Raw genomic sequence first — 25,459 nt, 5'->3', positions numbered from 1 at the left:
ACACATTCTCTTTACTTTCTGCCATTTATTTTTATGCTCATCTCCCCGAATTCCCATTTAAGATTCTGCAATTTACTTTCCCGCTATTTAATTTTCTACAACTCTCAACTCAACTTTTGCTTAGCTCAACTATCACATTCTTCCAACTAAAGTTTCTTGACCAATCAATCCCTGTGGGATTCGACCTCACTCTGTTGTGAGTTTTTACTTGACGTTAATTCGGTATACTTGCCGAAGGGAAATTTGTTGAGAGACAAGTTTCCGTACATCAGCATGCCCACGTTAGGGGCCACGTTAGTTACACTAACGTGGATCACTAACGTGTGGAAAAGAAGCAAAGAGCAATGTTATTGGTAAAGGTGAATGCCAATAACGTTTTAGAAGGACCAAGAGGCAACGTTAGTGGTCACGTTAGTGCCACTAACGTTGAAGTTAACGTGGATAATTTTGGTTCGGAGCGTTAGTGCAAAAGGTGATCGTCACTAACGTTCTCGAGCCCACATTTTCACTTAACGTTAACACCACTAACGTCCTAACTAACGTCCACCCATGCCTGACTCACACTTTTTCTGCAAGCAAAGCTGAGCCCACTGAAGATTGTAAGTGCTTCAACTCAAGATCAAAGGCTCATATCCAATACTTGAAGAGCTGACTAGAAGATCAAGAAGAGTAGTATATATAGGAGTAGTTTTGAACTAGAAAGGAGCTTGGCATTTTGGAGAACTACATTCTGTATATTTATTTTTCTGCAATTTCTAGTTTGCTTTAGAATGTACTATTCTCTATCATCTTTCATTTCCAGAGCTATGAACAACTAAACCCCTTTTCATTGGGTTAGGGAGCTTTGTTGTAATTTGATGGATCAATTATAGTTTTCATTCTTCTTCCTCCTTGTTTTCTCTTGATTTACTAGAAAGCTTTCGATCTTAAATCAGTTGGTTGGTTATCTTGGAAAAGAAACTATCCATAATTGGATCTCCTCTGAGCCTTGGAAAAGGGATAAGGAGATCATGCTAGAAATACTTTCTCATGTTGGACCAAATTGGGGTTTGGACGGATATAGTGGCATATAATCCTCCCAACACTTTGATTTGGAAATACATGTGGTATAATCAGTGACCATACTTCATCTCTTCCCATGAGCAATTAAATCAATGAATTGGGCAATTGTTCAAGCTTAGAGAGATTGGGTTTCTAAGGAATTACGATCCAATCATCTAAGATTGCCAAGGAGATCAATGAATGCACTGATTGAGGAAGAGATGAGAATGAACTTGATCCGGAGAATACAACATCTCCGAAGACCAATGAATCCCCCATTTCTGATCTTACCCATTCTCTTTACTTTCTGCCATTTATCTTCATGTTCATCTCCCCAAATCCCCATTTAAGATTCTGCAATTTACTTTCTGCAATTTACTTTCCTGCCATTTAATTTTCTGCAACTCTCAACTCAATTTCTGCTTAGCTCAACTAGAACATTCCTCCAACTAAAGTTGCTTGACCAATCAATCCCTGTGGGATTCGACCTCACTCTATTATGAGTTGTTACTTGACGACAGTTCGGTATACTTACCGAAGGAAAATTTGTTGAGAGACAAGTTTCTGTGCATCATCTGGAAAAAAATAAGGAGGATGAAAGACAATTCATCAGGAGGCTTGGCTTTTGGAAACCAATAGAGACTCAAAGACAAGGAGGAACTTCAAGTAGGAGGACTGATGACAACATCTCCAAGGATGTTGCAGTAGGAGAAAAAGCACCAATGCCATGATTGGAGCAATAGCATGATAAACAAAGGTGGTTAGGTCCCATTAAGGAGCATTTAAATTATTTAGCAGTGTCTCGATATGTTTAATTTCTTCTTGCATTTAGAGTTTTAGTATGATCATTCTATGTTGCTAGTACTTTTATTTGAGAAATAAAATGTTGCATGTTATCTTCACACTATTAATGAATTCAGCTTGTTATTAAGAAAAGTTAATGATAAATTGTTCAAAAGAAGAAGGAAAGGAGTATGACCCTAAGTAAATACGATTAAGAAAAAGGGGATCAGGAGTAAGTATAGAACCATAAAATGAAGTTTGAAAAAGTGAGTAATTGAGAATGAGACAATAAGATATAGGAGGACATAAGAGAAAATGCCAAGGATGACCCTAAAAAATCAATAAAACCAAGAAGTAGTAAAGGTGACCTAAAGCTCTTAGCATCAATTTCTAGGGAGAAAAGAAGCTAACAAGGGCTCAAAGAGTCAATGCCCTAGTAGATGCTTGTAATGAAATTGTGTCAAGAAAAGAGATCTGAGCAAGTAAATTTGTAGGGGTGTCTCAACACCTAGTACCCTAAAACCAACCGGTTTGGGAGTGCTAATTGAAAGCTTACCTTAAAAGGACGTCTTGAGACAAACCATTTAGAGTTGTGGTTAATAAACAAAGAAGAAAAGAAGAACAACAAAAAGAAATAGTAATACCATTACTACTTCAAGGTGACAATCCATAAAGAGGGCTCTAGAAGCAAGCACTTAATAAGGATCCTCAAAGGTCTAAAGGTTTCAATTTGATATAAAAGTAAACAACAAAGTTCATGCATGATTGGATACTTAATCTTTACCTCTGATTGTTAGTTGAGTTTTCTTAGAGGTCATGTCTCAAAAGGATAGAACAATTTACATAAAACTCTTAAATTGCTTGAGGACAAGTAAAAACTAAGTTTGATATTGTGATGACTCGCATCGTCTATCTATTTTCTCATAAAAGAATGACCATAGAATGAATAAATTCTCACTGATTTGATGCATTATTGAGAGTTATATCATGAATTAGTTTAGCACTACTTTGAAATTAGATCTTGCATGCATTTCAAGAGAAAAGAGCAACAAAAGAAGGAATAAGCAAACAAAGGTGGTCAGGGGCTTGTAGGGGTGATAAACCCATATTTTATGATATATATTGTACTTAAATTAAATGATTTATCAACTCTTCACCTACTTATTCATATGAATTTGCATGGTTTTACAATTCCTTCCTTAGAATATGATGTATGAGAAAACATGTTTCCTATGCTTCAAAATGATCAATTTTAATTATCCTTTATTACCATTCAATGCCGTGATTTGTGTGTTGAGTACTTTCAGGTTTTATAGGGCAAAAATGACTTAAATAATGAAAAGGAAACATACAAAATGGAAGGAAAGCACAAATTGGAGTCCTTGGAGAAACCGGCAGTGACGCGTCCGCATGGGCGATGCGAACGCGTGGTTCGCGCAAAAGGGAATCAACGTGAGCGCATGGATGCGGCGAACGCGTGACTTACGAATTATAACTGACGCGGGCGCATGATTGACGCGACCGCGTGACCCACGTAGACGCATGACGTGCGCGATCTGCAGAATATGCAGATCTCGTTTTTCAGTGAATTTTGGGCCCCTTTTGGCCCAGATCCAAGCCCAGAGAACACAGATTGAAGGATTATAAATGGAGGAATTCATCCATTCATGAAAAAAGGAGGGAGATTAGATAGAGAATACTGGATTCATACATAGTTTTAGGATCTAGATGTAGTTTTTAGAGAGAGAGGCTCTTTCCTCTCTCTTAGGATTTAGGATTAGAATTTTTAGAAATTAGGAATATTACTTCTTCATCTAAGGTTCAGTGCCCTTCTATTTACTTTTCCTTTTATTTATTCAATGACCATTCATGTTATGATTTCTTATTTAAATATAAATTGAGGTATTTCAGACTCATGATTGTTTTTCCTTATTTATAATTTATATTGTTTACTATTGGCTTTGGTTTATTAATTGGTAACTCTTGAGTTATCAAACTCATTGTGATTGATAATTATCACCCTTGCTGATTAATTTAGATTCCTATAACTCTAGTCTTTCCTTAAGGAGTTGACTAGAACTTTAGGTGTTAAATTAATTTGTCCACTTAACTGACCTTCATAGTTAGAGGTTGACTTAGTGGTAGCAGAATTATAATTCTCATCACCATTGATAAGGATAACTAGGATCGAACTTCCAGTTTTCGCACCTTGCCAAAAGATTTCTTCGTTATTACTTTATTAATTTTTGTAAACCATTTCTCTTGCTCAAAACCCTTTTCAAAACCCAAAACACTGTTTTTTTCCATAACTAATAATAAATCATACTTCCCTGCAATTCCTTGAGAAGACGACCCGAGGGTTGAATACTTCGGTTAATTATTTTTATTGGGTTTGTTACTTGTGACAACCAAAACGTTTGTAAGAAAGGACTCTTGTTGGTTTAGAAGCTATACTTACAACGGGAATTTATTTTGAATTCTAGACAACGCAAAAGTTCTCTCTTCAAGGGGCGTGGCACTCCAGAACAGCAAAGCTTGCTTGTCTACAGGCGTGCCAGGGCTAGTTTTCCCAAAGGGCAGCAACACTGGCATGCTCGAAGGCGTGGCACACCCAATTATGGATACTGGCGTGTCCAGAGGCATGACTGGGCGTGGCACGCCAGGCTTATCTAACAGATAAGGGTCTATAGGTCACCAAGAAGGGCGTGCCAACCACGTGTTTGGGGCATGGCACGCCAATGCATCATCAAGGGGCCTGTACTCTCAAATGGTACGCCACTCAACACACCACGTTCAGAGAAAGGAGTCCAATGGAGTTAGTTCAAGAATTATTTTCTTTTTTATTTTTCTTTAATTGTAATTTTTATCTAGGAGTAGTATAAAACCCCTTTGAGGGTACTGAGTAGGCACATTTACTTTTCGGAACTTTTACACTTTACTTATACTTTCATGTACTTCACTTCTCCATCTCACTACAAGAAAATAAGCTTTCTGCCACGCTTTTAAAGTGTGCCAAAAAGTGCTAAAAAGGGAGCCGACAGCTTTTTGGCATGCTTTTTGATCTATCGGCATGCTTTTGAAAGAGTTACATCTGCGAGCGTGCCGGTTGCTCTATCGCCACGCTTTTGTGGATCTACCGGCACACTTTTTTTGCCACGCTTTCAACTCTTGCCACGCTTAAAAGCGTGGCCATATGTATTAACCTATTGGCACGCTTTAAAAGCATACCAAAAATTGAAAGATATGGCTGATGGTGTTTTTGTGGAAAAACGAATTTCCAACACACATATCCAACTGGCAAGTGTACCGGGTCGCATCAAGTAGTAATAACTCACTTAGAGTGAGGTCGATCCCACCGGGATTGATGGATCAAGCAACTTTAGTGGGTGATTAGTTTAGTCAAGCTAACATTGAATGAATTGTGTGAAGTTGAGCAACAGAATGTAAATTTACAGGGAATTTAAATTGCAGAAAGTAAAGTGGCAGGAAACTTAAAGAGCAAGAAAAGTAGATTGACAAAATCTTAAATGACAAGAAATGTAAATTGCATCAAATGTAAAGGGGGCTGGGGTGCTGGAAATTAAATGAGAGCAGTAGATCCAAGCTTAGAACAATTGCAAGGAAATTAAATTGCAGGAAAAGTAAATTCAAGGTCACAGTAGCTTAAATGTAAATTGCAGAAGAACACAAGTGCAGGAAATTAAATTGGGAGCAATGAGATGCAACAAAGAGACATAGATCATTTCTCAAGTCTTAAAGTGAAATTAACAATTTCAATGAAACAGTAAAAACAGAAGGAAAGCCAAGAGCTCAATTGCTCACTTGATCAAGACAGAAACAAAATTCAACTCAATTATGAAATTCAGAAAAGAAATTCGAGATCTCAGGGAATCAATGAGACTAGAGAACAAGTCTAGATCTCAAGCCCTTCCTTGATCAATATAGAAAGCAGATTGAAGAAGAAAGAAAGATGGAAGCAGTAAATGAGAACGCAGATTCAACTTTCAATTCTTAGAAATTATGCAGAAGATGAACAAAGATGGATTTCAGATTAAAGATTGAAACAGAATTCCTCCAACCTCAATCCAAAATTTCAGAACAGAAATGAAAACTAAGAGAGAGAGCTCTCAAATCCTAATACTCCCTAGTAGAGCTAGCACTTCTAATCGAGCTCCTATTAGAGCCAACCTCTCTTTTACAAAGATGGAAATGATGCCTTATATAGGCTTTACAAAATAAAACGAAATTGAAATGAAAAACAAATTAAATGAAAATCCTAATTCTAGCTTGTTCTTGTGCCTTTGAGTGATGATGTGGGCTTAGCTTGCTTTGGATTTGAGGAGAAATGGGTTTGCATGGCCTTGATTCAATTTGGAGAGGAATTGAATTTAAATGAGATTTTGGTTGAATTTTGGCCCATGATGCTCCCAGGAGGCTGCTCTGCTCTTGTGGAGGGCAGAGCAGGGAAGCTTTGTGTGGGCACCCTTGCGCGCTCCAAGTCCTCTTGGTCCATGTTATGTTGCGTGACATGCTTCCCTGAGCCGTGCCAATTTTGTGTGCCATGCACCAATAAATGCTACTCTGCCCTTCACAAGGGCAGGGCAGCGCAAGCTTTCCTTGTTCTTGGGTGAGGTCCCAAGTTCGAAACTTGCTGTAAGCATTTGGGGAGCAATTTTCCTTGATTTTCCATGAAGAGAGCACGACATTGCCCTGCTCTCCAAGAGGGCAGAGCAAAAAAATGAGCGCTACTTTGCTTTGGAGTGAGGCTCCAGCTTCGAACCTTGGTGGAAGCACTTTGGTTTATTTTCGCTTATTTTTGGCCCTTAAAGATGCCTTTCACTCATGCCTAAATTTTATGTCAAATATCGATTGCTATATATCGTTGGAAAGCTCTGAATGTCAGCTTTCCAACGCAACTGGAAGCACATCAATCGGACATTTGTAGCTCAAGTTATAGCCCTTTGAAGGAGGCATGGTCATACCGTGAGCGCCCAGATTTTACCTTAGCGAAAATTCTTGCTTCCAACCTCACTTTGCATCACGATATTGCTCTGCCCTTGGCAAGAGCAGGGCAGTGTGTGCTGATTGCCTATTCTCCTTTAATTTGGTCATGGGCCACGCTTTTAAAAGCGTGGCCTAAGGCTCCAAAGTGTGCTCCAACTTCAAAGTGTGTCTCAAAGCTCTTTTTTTCTCCTTTTTTGTGCTTCTTTGCTTCTTTTTCTTCTTATTTCCTACAAGATTTATAAAATTAAAAGATCAAGGAAATATACCAATTAAGTATAAAAGCATTCAATATTTAAGCACAATTTATTAATTTCTTGTATGAAAAAGCATAGAAAAAATAGGTATATGATGACTTGTCATCACAACACCAAACTTAAACCTTGCTTGTCCCCAAGCAAGAAAAGAATCATGCAATAGAAATTGACAATCCAATGTAAGAAGAATAGCAACTCAATGTTCATGGTAAGCTAGTTTTCTATGCATGCTTCAATCACAAAAGAAATGTAAATGATTGATGCTTCTATCTAGCTCAATTTATGAAATCTTTTTCTTATAATTCTTCCTTGAAACAAGCTTTTGATTGATTTTTTTTTTTAGCTTCTCTTTTTGGCTGCTTTGCCCCATGAGTTGATAACAAAGCTACGACTTCTAAATGCTTTGTTTTCAAGTATTACCACTTGATACATAAGCACCACAAGAATTTAATTAGAGGACTTCATTAAGCTCATTTTCTTTTCTTGACTCTCTAATCATTGATGCTCAGAGCCTTGAGCTTTGAGGGAGTGCTTTTGCACTTGAGCCTAGCCTTGACTTCTAAGTGTTTTGTTTTCAAGCATTTGGCTTGATACATAAATACCACAAGCACTTAACAAATAAATTGCCATTGGTACTCAGAGCCTTCAGCTTTCTCATTCTTTCCCTTTTTCTTTTCTTGCTTTAATTGTATTTGCTTCTTCAAGGTTTTCATGATTTCAAAAAATTTCACAAAAGTACTAGATGAAAAACTTTAATTAAATAAAATCCAATGCAATTGAGCAACAATCAAACATACTAGCTTTCCAATACTTGTATGCACATGCTAAATTCTTCTTTAGTTCCTTGTTTGTTTATGATCATGATGCTTTTTTGCTTTTGAATTCACAAAACTCAAGTTGGTAGTCATAATGTCACAACAATATATTTCAAATCAAATTCAAGCTATGCTTAGTCATACCACACATGCATACAGAAAATATAAAGACAATCATGCAATTTAAAGTGCTGGAAATAAATGAGAGGAAAAGGAACTTTACAACCTTGAAATTCATCTTCTCTATTGTTGTCATTTTCCTCCCATTCTTCTCCTTCCCATACCAACTCAGAATGCTTGCTTATCCTCAAGCAACAATTAGAACAATGGCTATGGGGCTAAGATGGATCATGAATGTCTTACACAATGAAATGTTAGTAGCACATGTGTTTTAAGCAAGCAAAATTAAAGATAATGATCAAGGCACAAGAGACAGAGACATTGTGATTGCAAACTTAAGAAGGTGAGCACAATACATTGCATAAAAGATAAGTGGCACACCAAACTGTGACACTTTCACTTGGAATCAATGCAAGTATCCAGTAAAGATTTGAAGCAAATTGTGTTGCATAGCAACACCAAACTTAGAATGTAATCCTATGTCCACTTATTTGAATTAAAACCAAGCAAATGAAACTGTTATTTATTAAGTACAATCACCAAGCTAAGAATCTGTCATTAATAAAGCTCTCTTGGTAATGTATTAACAAACACAGTAAATAAGCAAACTAAAATGAAAGCATTAAAAACAAAGAATTAACTAAAGTAAACAGAATAACAAAATATCAAACCAAAAGAAAATTAACACTGCAAAGACATTATGGTTATGCAGACAAGTGGTGTTGCTGAATGATTTGCATAGAAAAATAGGTGGCACACCAAACTTAGAATCTTGGGGTGTCACTTTCATTTTTTTTATTTGATGCAATCATCCAAAAAGATTGAAAACAATGTGTTGCATGGCAACACCAAACTTAGAATGTAACCATATGCCAATTTATTGAATTTAAACAAAGCAAAGAAAGAAAACAAAGCAGAGAAGAGAAATTATACCTACGGTTGGGTTACCTCCCAACAAGTGCTCTTTTAGTGTCATTAGCTTGACATGTTATTCTTCACTTTCTTCCTCTTCTTCCAGTTTGTTAAGAGGAATGACCTTAAGGGGGGAGAAGATTCAGCTACTGTCCCTTGTCTTGGCCTTTCCTCAGCAAGCTTTCTTTTGCAAATGTCTTGATTGATTTTGCTTGCTGGATTAGGGACAGAATTGGTGTTCTTGCTAGTTGCCTTCACTTCTTTGGATTCATGAATTGGTTGCTGTGTGATTTTTGGAGTTTGATCTTCATCCAGAGCCTTTTGAATTGGTGGTTCAATGAGCTTGTCCTTCATGTGCCTCTCTGTTTCCCTTGAGTTTGGACGTTCTTGATTATCCTCCTCACTAGCTTGTTCTTCCACTTCCTCTTTTACACTCAACATTTGCTTTAATAGCTCTTTCATGGAGGAGGTTTGTTGATCTTCCCAAGCTTTCTTCATCTCCTCTTCATATTTTTTTATCAGTGTTGAGCATCTTTGGTCCAGGGGAGTTTGAGGAGGTTGTGAGTGTTCAGGTTCTCTTGTCATCTCAAGTGCAATTTTAGGTTCAAATGTTTCCACTACCTCTTCCTTCTTTGCAATTTCACTTGATATAGGGACCTTTTGTTTTTGTTTTTCCATTTTCTCCTTCCATGCTTTCGACAATTGGCCTAACTGCACTTCCATATTTTTGAGAGAGTTCTCTTGTTCTTTCTGGTATTTCTCTTTCTCCTCCGCAAATCTTTTGAGCATGGACTCAAGCTTTGAGATTCTTTGGCTATTGGAAGTTTGTGTGAGTGGTAAGTTTTGAAAGGGGCTTTTTGTTGAAGCATGGTCAAGTGATGATATCTTTGGATGAATATCATATGGAGCATTAGAATTCCTTTCCCAGCCACCATTGGAATTATGACTTGCATCATTTTGTTGTAGAGGGAAATATCCCATATGGTTTTGTTGCTCATCTTGTGTCTGTGAAGCAAATCTCCATGGATTGGAGTGCTTAGAATTTGTATTTTCTTGGTGATATTCCCAAACACCATTAGAGATCGGTGATGGTGGGTGATATCCCATAAAATTTTGTTTGACCATAAGATGAGTTGAACTCCATTTGTATTTTGTAAACATCAATGAAATTTGAAATTCATGTCACAGAGAAAGAATTTCTTAGTGAGGCAATAACTCAAACACCTTGCTATCAATTTAAAACAGAGAACAAAAACAAAAAAATGCTTGATCTAGACTTCTCACCCACTTAATCATTGTCAATCTATTTCAATCCCCGGTAACGGTGCCAAAAACTTGATGGTGTTTTTGTGGAAAAATGAATTTCCAACACACATATCCAACCGGCAAGTGAACCGGGTCGCATCAAGTAGTAATAACTCACTTAGAGTGAGGTCGATCCCACAGGGATTGTTGGATCAAGCAACTTTAGTGGGTGATTAGTTTAGTCAAGCTAACATTGAATGAATTGTGTGAAGTTGAGCAACAGAATGTAAATTTGTAGGGAATTTAAATTGCAGAAAGTAAAGTGGCAAGAAAAGTAGATTGACAAAATCTTAAATGACAAGAAATGTAAATTGCATCAAATGTAAAGGGGGCTGGGGTGCTGGAAATTAAATGAGAGCAGTAGATCCAAGCTTAGAACAATTGCAAGGAAATTAAATTGCAGGAAAAGTAAATTCAAGGTCAAAGTAGCTGAAATGTAAATTGTAGAAGAACACAAGTGTAGGAAATTAAATTGGGAGCAATGAGATGCAACAAAGAGACATAGATCATTTCTCAAGTCTTAAAGTGAAATTAACAATTTTAATGAAACAGTAAAAACAGAAGGAAAGCCAAGAGCTCAATTGCTCACTTGATCAAGACAAAAACAAAATTCAACTCAATTATAAAATTCAGAAAAGAAATTCGAGATCTCAGGGAATCAATGAGACTAGAGAACAAGTCTAGATCTCAAGCCCTTCCTTGATCAATGTAGAAAGCAGATTGAAGAAGAAAGAAAGATGGAAGCAGTAAATGAGAACGCAGATTCAACTTTCAATTCTTAGAAATTATGCAGAAGATGAACAAAGATGGATTTCAGATTAAAGATTGAAACAGAATTCCTCCAACCTCAATCCAAAATTTCAAAATAGAAATGAAAACTAAGAGAGAGAGCTCTCAAATCCTAATACTCCCTAGTGGAGCTAGCACTTCTAATTAAGCTCCTATTAGAGCCAACCTCTCTTTTACAAAGATGGAAATGATGCCTTATATAGGCTTTACAAAATAAAATGAAATTGAAATGAAAAACAAATTAAATGAAAATCCTAATTCTAGCTTGTTCTTGTGCCTTTGAGTGATGATGTGGGCTTAGCTTGCTTTGGATTTGAGGAGAAATGGGTTTGCATGGCCTTGATTCAATTTGGAGAGGAATTGAATTTAAATGAGATTTTGGTTGAATTTTGGCCCATGATGCTCCCAGGAGGCTGCTTTGCTCTTGTGGAGGGCAGAGCAGGGAAGCTTTGTGTGGGCACCCTTGCGCGCTCCAAGTCCTCTTGGTCCGTGTTATGTTGCGTGACATGCTTCCCTGAGCCGTGCCAATTTTGTGTGCCATGCACCAATAAATGCTGCTCTGCCCTTCACAAGGGCAGGGCAGCGCAAGCTTTCCTTGTTCTTGGGTGAAGTCCCAAGTTCGAAACTTGCTGTAAGCATTTGGGGAGCAATTTTCCTTGATTTTCCATGAAGAGAGCACGACATTGCTCTGCTCTCCAAGAGGGCAGAGTAGAAAAATGAGCGCTACTTTGCTTTGGAGTGAGGCTCCAGCTTCGAACCTTGGTGGAAGCACTTTGGTTTATTTTCGCTTATTTTTTGCCCTTAAAGATGCCTTTCACTCATGCCTCAATTGTACATCAAATATGAATTGCTATATATCGTTGGAAAGCTCTGAATGTCAGCTTTCCAACGCAACTGAAAGCACATCAATCGGACATTTGTACCTCATGTTATGGCTTTTTGAAGGAGGCATGGTCATGTTGTGAGCGCCCAGATTTTACCTTAGCGAAAATTCTTGCTTCCAACCTCACTTTGCATCACGATACTGCTCTGCCCTTGGCAAGAGCAGGGCAATGTGTGCTGATTGCCTATTCTCCTTTAATTTGGTCATGGGCCACGCTTTTAAAAGCGTGGCCTAAGGCTCCAAAGTGTGCTTCAACTTCAAAGTGTGTCCCAAAGCTCTTTTTTCTCCTTTTTTGTGCTTCTTTGCTTCTTTTTCTTCTTATTTCCTACAAGATTTATAAAATTAAAAGATCAAGGAAATATACCAATTAAGTATAAAAGCATTCAATATTTAAGCACAATTTATTAATTTCTCTGAGTAAGGTATCAGAGATGTTCACTATTTTGGAAAACAATCCTTGTGTTTATTTATACGAGGTATGCAAAGATCAGCAATCATGACAAATCATAAATAATCAAATTCTAATCCCTTGGTAATTTAATTTCTCTTTAACTTAATTAACAGGTAATTCTTAGTCAGTTACTTAAGAAAAAGAGGTGAACCACAATTCTGATTCAATTTCAAGTAAGAGTCAAAAGTATCACAAAAAAGTTGAATTATATGTTACGTATTCAAGCTAGTCCCAACAATTGAAACTCACAAAATATTACACACTTTTGAACCTATTCCTAGTGTTATAAAAAAGTAGTGTGAAAGAGTTTTCAGCTAATTCAGATATTAATTTTTTCCAAAACAATATTTAGATTCCAAAATCGAGTTAGAATGTTTTCCAACAATTCTAACTCTTTAAGGATAAAGAACGAAGACTCAATCATGAATTAAATCAAACCATAAACCTCATATAAAATAAAACACCTAGATAATAATCCATAAAAAGATGAAAAGAGTTCCTCACTATTCCGATGGTTACCTGAAAGAGGGAGGTCGATCTCGGACGAGATCTTCTGGTATGGTCAAAGCTACGATGTCTGACTTGTTGAGGTGTAAGGAACTCCTGGTTCGTGATCACCGGGGGGTAGTGGTACCTGCAAGAGACTCCGATGCTTAAGTCAATACGGGCTTTAGGCAGGTCCTTTGTAGAATTGGAGTATGAGTTATACTGGGTGCTCCAGTGTATTTATAGTAGTGCTGGGCGACCTTCCTTGAGATAAGTTTGTTATCTTATTTTATCTTTTGTAGTTGAGGTCATATCTTTTGCTAACCGCGTCTTTAGTAGGCGACGGTTCTTCGTTTTGGGCCTCTGTGGCTATTTTCCAAGCTCTTTGTGAAGAGGTCGGTAGTGGGCTAACCTTTCGTGAGGTCGATCCTTTTGTCATCGTCTAGTTCGACCCAATAACTCGGATCAGTGTATGAACAGTGCCCCTACTTTAAGTTCTGACATTTTCCCTGGGTTGTGCTAGTTCCTGAGCTTCAACCTTTTCCATGGGGACTCAAGCTAAAGCACGCTCTTGTTGACGGTACCCGAGGTGCTGTTGTTCCATTCGGGTGAGCCTTTGCGTCTTTGGTGCTATTTCGAAACACGAAGCGTTTTTACTTTCGCTCTTTAATTGCTGCATTGTTTTCGAGGGCGTTAGTTCCTTGGGATTAAGCAAGCGCTTTTAAAGCCTATTGACTGGGATTTTATTCCCTTTTCCGTTTCATTTTCCTCTTTGCATTTTGTTTGAAATCAAAGGGGTTTTCCTTTCTTCAGTTTCTTTGCTTTCATATGCTTCACTTTGTTTCTCTGCGAAAAACCTCTTCATCTGTGCATCTGTTGCTACTGTTCCTTTTTCGTCGCAGGTTGGTACTCTATTATTTTTCCTGATCATGATTCCTCTGCTTGGTGTTTTACTTCTACTGCATGCTTCTATTTTTCATTTGAAAGTTTTGATCTTTCTTTCGTTTTGAGAAAGGTTGAAGCTTTCTGATTTTGCGCTTTTCTTATTTGATGAACTGGCTGGTGTTTTTGATTTTCTTTGATTCCTTGCGTTTCTCCCGGGATATATCTGCATTGCCTCCAAAGGGTGCCCCTGGGTTTTGGTGGTGATCCTTGCCTTTGTAAACCTTGGGGAGCCCTTTTTTGTTACCGTACTTTGCTGTTTGCTAATTTGTTTTTTGTTTTCTATTTCTGGCCGAGTCGCTTGGTAGTGACGCACTTTTTATTTTCTTGTTGTAAGTGTAGTTTCTATGTCTTCTCTTAGAAATATTGTTGAGATGTCCAACAAAGTTCCCTCCTGGTATGGCTGACTGGTTAGAGTCCATAGTGTTAGGGTGTGTTACTGTAGTAGACCCGGAGTAATGTGAGAGGTTTAAGAGGTTTCATAAGATCTGTGGGAATCGGGAGGATGAGAAGAACTACGAGTTGTTGTCGCCCGACCCTGAGGAGAGGTTCAGTTTTCCTCCCTTAAGTCGGGCAGAACGTCCCTTCTTTTATGGCTATGACTACTTTTTTACCAAATTGGGTATTACCCTTCACTTTACTGCGTTTGAGACTAATATCCTATGGAACTGTAATGTGGCCCCTTCTCAGCTTCATCCAAACTCTTGGGCATTCATGAAGATTTTTTAGTTGTTGTGTCAGGAGCTCGGTGTCCAACCTACACTCTCTTTTTCTTTATCTGTTTGTGATGACTAAACCGAGGGCAGCCAAGAAGAAGGCTTCTTGGATCTCTTTTCGGGCTACTCAGGGAAAGAAAGTCTTTTCTAATTTTGATGATTTCTTCCACGATTTCAAAAACTATTATTTCAAAGTCCAGGCTGTTGAAGATGTTCACTCCTTCTTTCTAGATGAGAACAATGAATCCACCTTCCCTCTTTGGTGGCAAAAAGACCCTGTAGTTCTTAAGCCTCCTCATCTAGATACTAAGAAGTTTTTAGGAGATCCTGCTCTTCTCCGTTCCAAGCTAGGTAGTGCCCGACTTCATTTTTAGAAATATTCCTTTGTTTGTCGTGGTCTTATTATTATGCACTGTGTAACTTTTTTCCTGGTTTATCTTTTTTTTTCAGAGATGGTGTCGAGCTCTGATTTGATGAAGGTTTTCCGTAAGGACAAAAAAGGCGGTGGTTGCCAAGAATTTGCATAAGAAATCGTCGGGGGAGGGTTCTTCCCAAATCCTGCCGAAGAATCCGGGCTCAGGTCCTCAAGGACCGACAAAGATTATCCCGACTCCTCAATTTCGGGTGGCCTCTGCCGATCCGCCTCTTTCAACTTCTATTGCTGCCTCATCTCCTTCTTCCTCAAGGCCATCTCCCAAGAGGCCAAGGACTATTGGAGTTTACGATCTTAATGAGAAGTATTTTGACAGCATGGCCTTTGTTACAAAGCACATTGCCCCGTATGGTTTGTTCCCACTAATGATGTGTCCATTCTCCATCACCTTGACTTTATTTCCAGTAACAGCATTCGAATGGCTAACTTTAGCGCTGCTCTATCGAGGGAGTTCAAGAAGGCTCCTATCAATGTTACCAACGACTTCCTTGAGAGAGCTTGGGCTGATTATGATAGGGTAGAGGGTTTAAGGCATGAGTTAGAGGCAAAGAACGTCGGGCTGGAGCTTGCTGCGGAGAAGAAAAAGGCCCGGGCTACTGCTGTGGAGGCGGCTGCCAACAGGACTGAAGATATGGCGAAGAAGGCTAATGAGAGCTATACCCGAACGTATGGTGAGCTTATAGAGGTTAAGGAAAAACTCCAGTCTTCTTATGATGATTATGCCGAGCTGCAAGGTCATATAGTGAGTGGCATGACTGCCTTGTATGAGAATTTGAAAGCGCAAGTCCGAGTTCTTGCTCTTGATGCCGATCTTACCTTGTTTAGTATGGATAATGTTGTTGAAGATGGTAAGATCGTGCTGGTTCCAGATGACGATGAAATTTCTGTCCCAGAACCTCCTGCCAAAGCTTCTTCTGTCAAGCCATCCCGACCTGAGGCCGATCCCGACGTGGAGATCTTGAATGGCCCTGATGGTGTTGTCGGAGCTGTTCCGATCTCAGTCATTCCCCCTGCTCCTCAGGACGCGGCGACAGGAGCGAAGCTGGACCCCTTGTGACTTTCTCTTTTTATCACCCTTTAGATTATGTATCAATATCGTCCGACTTGAAGACCTCTGAACTCGTGTTTTTGTAACACTTTTGGATAATTCTTTGACACTTTGTGGTTGCTTTCTAGCAACTTTTATTTTCTTATCAAAACACTTTCACTCTTCGGTTGCCGTTTTGGATAACCTTTGAGTTTATAATGCTTTAATCTTTTGAAACTTTTGTTTTGACTGTTCTAGTGGTATGCTGGCCAATTTTAGCAAAATGCTTTTATCTTTAGGTTGTTTCTTCAACCTTTTATTGCCTTTTGTCTGGGGATGGTTTTCCAGCCATGCCTTAGAATTGGATGTTTGAGCTTTTTCGGCCAGTATCCTCTCTGGCGATCTCGAGGTAGTGTTTGTTTTATGAACTTCTACTTTTGCTTCTTGGACTGCATCCTTTCTTAGTTGCATTGACAACTTTTTAACCTTTTTTTTCCTTTGCATGGTGTTGTTCCCTTTATAGTGATCCTTTAACTGGTCTGACTTTTCTATCGGGCCTTTTCAAGTTATTTTTAGTAACTCCATTTTTTATCCGACCTCGTCAGGTCGCTTTATACGGGTTATTTTTATAACTTCTCGCATTAATTTGATTTTTGTCGCTTCATCTTGCCGACCTTTATGGTCGGGTAATGAATTTTGCGTTTTGTCGAGCCTAAATTAATGCACCTTGGTAGGAAACTGTTTAGAGAATCTCTATTTTTATTAGAAATAAAATTTAATAAAAAAATGTTAGTAAGAGTAGGTACATGTGTGGACTTACCCTGCAAGTCGGACAGCTTTCAGATCTTGGCCTGGTGCCTCATTACAAAACCCTTTAGTGGGAAAAAGAGCACTCCTTGGTGCAAGACCTTTTTCTAGCTGTAGTACCTTCTTAGGTTACAGTCGTACCATGACCTCGGGAACACCCGCCCTTGGAGGTCGGCCACCTTATAGTAACCATTTCCTAATACTTCTGCAATCCGATATGGCCCTTTCCAATTAGCACAAGCATTCCTTCTCCTGACCATCCTACTTCGATGTTATTTTGGATTAGGATGAGATCATTGGTAGCGAAGCTTCGTTGGATTACCTTCCAGTTGTACCTTAAGGCCATTCGACGCTTTAGGACTTCCTCTCTGATCCGAGCTCTTTCTCGGACTTCTAGGATCAGGTCAAGTTCTTCCCTTTGTGCTCAAGAATTGGCGTCCTCGTTGTAGAAGATCACCCCAGGGGATCTTTCGTCTACTTATACCGGCATCATTGCCTCCATTCTGTAAACACAACGGAAGGGCGATTCCCCCGTGGTGGAGTGTTGGTTTGTCCGGTATGCTCATAGAACTTGGGGGAGCTCTTCAGCCCAGGCTCCTTCTGCGTCCTGCAATCGATGCTTTAACCCGGCCAATATGACTTTGTTCGCGGCTTCCGCCTATCTGTTGGCTTGTGGGTGTTCCACCGAGGTGAACTGGTGCTTGATTTTTAGGTCAGCGACCAGGTTTCTGAAGCCCGTGTCGGTGAACTCTCTCCCGTTGTCTGTGGTGATGGAGTCAGAAACTCCAAACCTTGTGACGATACTTCTATACAGGAACATCCAACTTCTCTGGGCGGTGGCAACGGCCAATGGCTCTGCCTTAATCCACTTTGTGAAGTAGTCTATTCTTACAATGAGGACTTGCCCTGATCCCTAGGGGAATGGTCTGAGGAGATCGAGCCCATACTTTGCAAATGGCCAGGGGGAGGTGACGTAGATGAGTTCTTTAGGGGGGCGGCGTGGAAATTGGCATGCTTCTGGCACGAAAGGCATGTTTTGACAAACTTGGTTGCATCCTTTTGTAAGGTCGGCCAGGAGAAGCCGGCTCGGAGCACCTTTTTTGATAGAGCTCGTGCCCCCGAGGTGGTTACCGCACATGCTGCCGTGAACGTCCTCCAAGACTTCTTTTGTGGCAGAAGTCGAACAAACTTTAGGAGGGGTGTTGAGATTCCTCTTCTATATAGGACATCGTGTATCAAGGTGTAGTATTGTGCCTCCCGTATGAGCCTCTTTGCGTCCTTCTTTTCTGTGGGGAGTATTTCGGACTTGACGTAGTTGATTATGGGGGTCATTCACCCTTGGTCCTGGTCTGATATATTTAGGACCTTCTTTTCCTCTGAGGTCGATGGGATTTGTAGGGTTTCTTGGATGAGGCTTCTATTATTGCCCCTGGTTTGGTTCTGGCTAGTTTTGAAAGTACATCGACTTAGGAATTTTGCTCCCGAGTTATATGTCAGATCTCATATGCCATGAATTTCTCGAGCTGTTCTTTGGTTTTGTCTAGGTATTTTTTCATGGTGGGATCCTTTGCCTGGTAGCTTCCTCCTATTTGTGAGGTGATTACTTGTGAATCACTGAAGATGGTAAGCTTTTGCACTCTGTCCTCCCTAGCCAGCTTCAAACCAACCAGTAGGGCTTCATACTCGACTTGATTATTTGAGGTGGGGGAACTCGAACCTTAAGGAGAGTTCGAGTTGGGTCCCTTGGTCGCTTTCCAGGATAACATCTGCTCCACTCCCGGCTTTGTTTGAAGAGCTGTCAACGTAGAGGTTCCATTCAGTGCGGGTTCCTGGGGTGTCGGTGTACTCTGTGACGAAGTCAGCTAGGTACTGGGACTTATGGTCGTGCGAGCTTCGTACTTGAGATCGAATTCGGACAACTCAATCGCCCATTATAGGATTCTTCCAGCCAAGACAGTTTTCTGTAGGATGCCTTTCATAGGTTGGAAATACGGTCGAAGTCGCTGAGAAGTAAGTATGAGGGCGTAGGAGAACTTTTCTATCTTATGGTAGTTTAGTTCAGCCCCTTGTAGAGCTTTGCTGATGAAATAAATGGGTTGTTGTCCATTGTCGTCTTCTCTGACTAGTGTTGATGCTATCGCCTGACTTCCAACAGCGAGTTTTAGTATCAGTTCTTCTCCATGTCGAGGTCGGGTCAGGATGGGTGGTTGCCCCAGGAATGTTTTGAAGTCTTGGAAGGCTTGTTCGCATTCTGGGGTCCATTCGCACTTCTTTCCTTTCCTTAGTAATGCATAGAAAGGGAAAGATCTTAATGCGAATTCGGCTAGGAACCTAGACAGTGCTGCTAGCCTTCCATTCAGCTGCTATACCTCCACAACTAGAAAATTGCTTAATACAGACATATTTACAGCCAGATTTGGTCTATATTACAGACGGATTTTTGGTTACCAATGAAATTACCAACGGATTTTGTCCCTCTGTAAAAGCCTCGTCGGAAAAAATTTTTTCCCTTCCATTTCCCTAAAATTTCAAACTTTCCGACGGATTTTTCGTCGGTAATTACAGATGGATTTTTTGTCGGTAATTACAGACGGATTTTTCGACAGAAAATCCGCGGGTAATTAGAGACAGATTTTCCGACGGATATTCCGTCGATAATTGAAACCTTAGAAAACCATTCTAAACTCTAAATACAGACAAAAAATCCATTTGTAAATCCCTCAATAAGATAAATTTTTTTTTAATTACAAAATAAACTTGTTTTCATACAAAATAAATAAAAATTTAATAAGTACAAATTTTTATCTAATTTGTATTCTAATATTTATAATATTTCAAAAAATAAATAAATTCATAGTATTATCAGTCAATATAATTCAAAACATAAACAAAGTGTACTGATACATCAACTATAATAATAAATAACAACTATAAAATAGGGGCCCACCCAGTTCTAACTTCACCAAAAACTGGACATCTACAACGGGGTTGTTCCATCACCATTGTTTTCAGAAACAACATTCAGAAATCTACGTGCTGCTCGCTGCCCACCGTATCAAAACAAACTATGGAATATCAACAAATGAATGAATACACTACACACTAAAGTGATAATAATTCAGATATTTGATCTGGACCGTCAAGAGGAATATCCCTTCCAAGGACCTGAACCTTAAGAAGTTTGGCATACCTGCAGAAATATAACGTTAATAGAAATTCAATGATTCCAAGAAAATAGAGATAATAAGCAGAGTTTCAATCAACTTACTGAGATGCACTAAACAAGTGTAGATGTTCCGTAATGAATGAAAGCAAGGCCTATGACAGAAATAGGAACAGCAAGATAAGATGACCTGCTAAAAATCAAAATCAATATGAAGCCATAGGTTCAGTTTGCTTGCCTCAAATGGCATGTTTAATAGTTCATGGTAGGTGCGGACTCGGTCCAACCTCTGTTGGACTGCTTCATTATTTATGGATGGATTTGCTACTAGCACCTGCAAAATGAGCATTATTGTCACTATGGCAGTCAAATTTCAACGTGGGAGTTTTGTTCTTTTTAATTTCCCATGTATCTCCAATTTCATCTTTGTACCACTAATTCTGGTAATTTTATGTGTCAGTACAGTTCCAACAAACGACTTTAATTTTTATTTTTTCCAATGTCTACTGGAATCTTTAAGGCGAATAGTAAGAAAAAACATTAATTACTTGTTCCAATGCAACGGAATTTCGACATATCTGCTGAACTCCAAAAAGATTAATAGAATCCATATCCCCCAAAGCCTATAAATAATAAGTTTATCCTATCATTAGTAGTGAAATGAAAAGAAATAACACAAATGTTTAAACTGAAGATACATCCTAAAACATTTAAAAAAAAAAACTGTAGTGTTCCTCTACAATAAAGGTGAAAAATGTAGGAAACTATATATGCATACCTGAATAAATTTATGTGCTGCAACAAAATAAATTCCTCCAAATATGTAACTCTGTTTTGCATTTGAAACAAAAGGAGCTATTTCTTCAACTCGTTCGGTAATCTGAAGGCCCCACAAAAAAGTAAAGATAAAACAGTTTGCCTAGCATAAGCACATGCTACATCTTTGAATCATTAAACAGGAATACCAAACCTCACAAAATGCTAGAGAGCTTCCTCGATGACGATGGCCCTGTTTCCATCCTCTTCAAAAAGCTCATAGGCGCAGCGAGCATGTTGCTCCCACCGGTCGAGCGCTTCAAGTTGATGAACACTAAGAGTCGCTGCACAAAACTCATCAAATCCATCCTTCTAAACTGCAATGCATTAAGGTGCCACCCAAAAACTGTTTGTATTAGTAATCATAAGCCAACATTACAATAAGACGTTATATATAGAGGCATTCTATAGTTAAATCACAGCCCTTACCGATCCCAAAAAATCAGGAATGCGAGACTCCCTCATAGCATCGGTTGCATTCTTCATCAAGGACTGCCTGGTCAAATTTGAGTCTTTAAACAGGATCCTTTTAAAATAGTATATGAAAAGAATTGAAAGAGAAGAAAAAACTAACCGCTTTGATATTTTCTAAGCTAATGGTCCCATTTTTGTTTGGTTCTAATAGTGCAAACTACTCTATCAAATAGTACAGCTCGTCAACAGCTAACGTCTTCGACAAAGCCTGCCGTAGTGCGCAAGAAAATAACACGCTAGTATGTTATCACTAAACATGCATCCATAACTTGATCAACAAATAGAGACAAACAAAATTGGAGAAAGAAGCAAACACTCTTCCATCAGCAGACTAACGATGCATCTGATTCAGCTTTTTATGCTTAAAAACCATCTTTCTAAAGATTTGTACAAATTTTATACAATAATCGCCATTTAAAAGAATCAAATTTTAGCATTTTTGAGAAAAGCTAAATGAAGGATCTTAATAAAATCAGTTTTAAACTTTTTCAACTATACAGTAAAATATCAAGCAGTAAAATCACTCTTTTGGAAATCAGAAACAAACACAGTTGAGCGACACCCATTTGGATACACTAAACAAAACAACGATTCATTTTGATAGTTAGATTACTCATTCAACAGTCAACTCACTAATCCCAAGTTCAAACATCCTGAAAAGAATAGTACACTTATTAATAAGATGAAGAGTATGAACTCATTGGGAGAACAGTTCTAGTAAAATCTAATCAAAAGATACCAAAAGAAAATTTTGAAGGTGTATTTGAAAGCATCTTTTACATTCAGTGTAATATAAAAAAATTAACTAATGTTGACTAACTAATGTTGACGAGGAGCGCATGTATGACTTCATGAGCTTGAACATTAGAATTCGAGAGGTGCTTTCACATCCTTATAATTTTTAATCCAGGGATGGCCTGCATCATACACGACTTAAATAAGAGAATAGAAATATTAGAACTAACAAGACCCTGCAACAATTTACAAGAAACTCACATAATGCTTGTGCTGCAGTCATTATTTTTCTTTGATCTTTATTTAGTAGTGGCTTTACGATATCCTTTGCGCCTAGAGAGCTAGCTTTTTGAAAAGGATGGAAACAGGGCCATACTCCAACGAGTCACTAAGAGATGCTAACAAAATAAGCTTGTTTCCATCATGAATTAGGTTTTCCTGAAGCAAAACTACAACAACGTAACTGACAATGCGTAATAACGAGAACAAATTTTAGCAAAAATGTAAAACATGAAAATTTGTTCCTTCCAAGTAGGTAAAATAAATACCAAAAATCAAGAAGGAAAAAAATTATATCGATAATAAAAGTAACTTATTAGAATAAACAAAGTCACAAACCTGCTTAATGGGACACAAACGCAGCAATTGTTCACTTAGTTCTAATTCAGCATCAATTGTTTCAGCGTCACAGGAATTACTTTGGATGTTAGATTGATCAAGTACATTTGGTAAATAAGTACTTGAGGGGTCTAGCCTCATCAATTTTTCAATATCATGCCTCCCAATAAGCATATAACTCTGCTTCTCAAAAACAGCTGAAATACAATTCGACTTAAAGAGGAGAGAATGAAAGGCCAAATTGAAGGACTTAGTTACTTAGTTACTTAAAGAGGCACCAAAAAGTACTAGAGTCATTTAGTTTTAATACTTGTAGGAAACAAAATTGCATTGCAGCCAGAGGTTTGTCCTGAGACCTGCCAAATCATATAAGGCAACAAAACTAATCAGCATTTGCAATCTTTGCATGAAATGCATACCTATTATACCAAACAGAAAATAAAAGCATAAACCAAACAGACCCAAAAAGAAAAAATCAAATTCATTTGTAGTATGTTTTCCAAAAACAAAAACACCTTTGAAAAGAAAAAAGGAAATAAATCATGTTTTTTATTAATTTGAAACCAACCTTAACGTGGCAGTGACATTATACATGGGCAGCATCCTGCCACCAAAATAACCAGGTTAGTAACCAATTCCTATTTGACAAATCCAAAGAATCAATCAGTGCACAAACCCTATATCTTTCATGAAAAGCTGTTTTGGCTTTTCCACCAAACTTGATATCATATGGAAGTATCTACTCCTCACTCCTCAGCCAAGTATCTCATAGACAAAGTTAATCTTATTTTTCATTAATATTTAAGCTGAAAAGAAAGTCATAAAATAGAAGGAGAAAAAAAATGAACCTTTCAATATTCTATCTTAACATATCACCTAACTACTTCTACAACTTTCAAATCACAGAAGAGAGAATAATACTACAATAAATAATCCAAATACTATAATTTCTTCGTAGATAAATTTATCTACTGCAATAAGTGATTAAGAGAAGCCATAATCTAGAAGTTCAATTCCATTCTATATCTATAAGAGTTCAATGAATTTCACAGTATTGCTATAACACTGATTAATTAAGGGTTTAGGGTTCCAAAAATAATTAGCCAAGATGAATGATTGAAAGTAATGCATTAATCCACACAAAAAAATCACAAATAGAGTAGAATCGTGGAACAAGCTCAGAACAGGTGATTGAATCCCTAAGCTGGAAATTAGAAATATTTAAACAGAAGAAAGAAAATTGAAAGGGTAAAATTACCGTTTGTTTCGAGATACTAGCATGTGATAGAAACTGCAACAGGAACAAGAAGCTCAATCAGCATCAACAACAACAAGAAGATAGAAACTGCGAAGAAAAATTGATAAATCTAAAATTGGCACAGAACAATTGAACCCTAAGCAACAGAATCACAAGGAAGGGGGCTCGTGTGACGCAAGGGATGATAGAGAGAGTGATGAGTGGATAATTTATACGCTTTTTAGCATTGTTTTTAGGTAGTTTTTAGTAGGATCTAGCTACTTTTAGGGATGTTTTCATTAGTTTTTATGCTAAATTCACATTTCTGGACTTTACTATGACTTTTTCTGTTTTTCTATAATTTCAGATATTTTCTGGCTGAAATTGAGGGACCTGAGCAAAACTCTGATAAGAAGGCTGACAAAGGACTGCTGATGCTGTTGGATTCTGACCTCCCTGCACTCGAAATGAATTTTCTGGAGCTACAAAATCCCAATTGGCTCGCTCTTAATGGCGTTGGAAAGTAGACATCTAGAAATTTCCAGCAATATATAATAGTTTATACTTTATTCGCGATTAGATGACGTAAACTGGCGCTCAACACCAGTTCCATGCTGCATTCTGGAGTCAAACGCCAGAAACACGTCACGAACCAGAGTTGAACGCCAAAAACACGTTACAACTTGGCGTTCAACTCCAAAAGAAGTCTCAGCTCATGTAAAGTTCAAGCTCAGCCCAAGCACACACCAAAGTGGGCCCCGAAAGTGGATTTCTGCACTTAGACTTATTTCTGTAAACCCTAGTAACTAGTTTAGTATAAATAGAACTTTTTACTAGTGTATTAGTCGTCTTTTGACCACATTACATCTTTGGTCTCGGTTTTATTCTTATTCATCTTAGGAGATTATTGATCACATTTGGGGGCTGGCCATTCGGCCATGCCTGGACCTTCATCACTTATGTATTTTCAACGGTGGAGTTTCTGCACACCATAGATTAAGGGTGTGGAGCTCTACTGTACCTCGAGTTTCAATGCAATTACTACTATTTTCTATTCAATTCGACTTATTCTTATTCTAAGATATTCGTTGCACTTCAACATGATGAATGTGATGATCCGTGACACTCATCATCATTCTCACCTATGAACGCGTGACTGACAACCACTTCCGTTCTACCTTAGACCGGGCGCATATCTCTTGGATTCCTTAAGCAGAATCTTCGTGGTATAAGCTAGAATTGATGGCGGCATTCATGGGAATCTGAAAAGTCTAACCTTGTCTGTGGTATTCCGAGTAGGATTCCGGGATTGAATGACTGTGATGAGCTTCAAACTCGCGATTGTTGGGCATGATGACAAATGCAAAAGAATCAAGGGATTCTATTCCAACATGATCGAGAACCAACAGATGATTAGCCGTGCTGTGACCGAGCATTTGGACCATTTTCACTGAGAGGATGGGATGTAGCTATTGACAACGGTGATGCCCTACATACAGCATGCCATGGAAAGGAGTAATAAGGATTGAATAAAAGCAGTAGGAAAGCAGAGATTCAGAAGGAACACAGCACCTCCATACACTTGTCTAAAATTCCCACCATTGAATTACATGAGTAACTCTACCTTTATTTTCTATTTATTATTTAT

At 38.4% G+C, this 25,459-nt stretch overlaps 1 long non-coding RNA gene across 1 annotated transcript; it reads right to left on the bottom strand.

Annotated features, from left to right (window-relative positions):
• Nucleotides 1-19,668: 19,668 nt before the first annotated feature.
• LOC130983128 (uncharacterized) lies at nucleotides 19,669-22,844 on the bottom strand. The gene is made up of 8 exons (XR_009087257.1): nucleotides 22,575-22,844; nucleotides 22,218-22,394; nucleotides 21,177-22,138; nucleotides 20,902-21,064; nucleotides 20,710-20,811; nucleotides 20,480-20,554; nucleotides 20,037-20,265; nucleotides 19,669-19,958 (listed from the first exon to the last, which is right to left on the bottom strand). It is a non-coding gene; the product is annotated as an uncharacterized LOC130983128 (long non-coding RNA).
• Nucleotides 22,845-25,459: the final 2,615 nt, after the last annotated feature.

The sequence above is a fragment of the Arachis stenosperma genome, chromosome 5 (genome assembly GCF_014773155.1).
Source record: "Arachis stenosperma cultivar V10309 chromosome 5, arast.V10309.gnm1.PFL2, whole genome shotgun sequence".
Lineage (NCBI taxonomy): Eukaryota > Viridiplantae > Streptophyta > Magnoliopsida > Fabales > Fabaceae > Arachis > Arachis stenosperma.
This window is presented reverse-complemented; position numbering and strand designations above follow the sequence as displayed.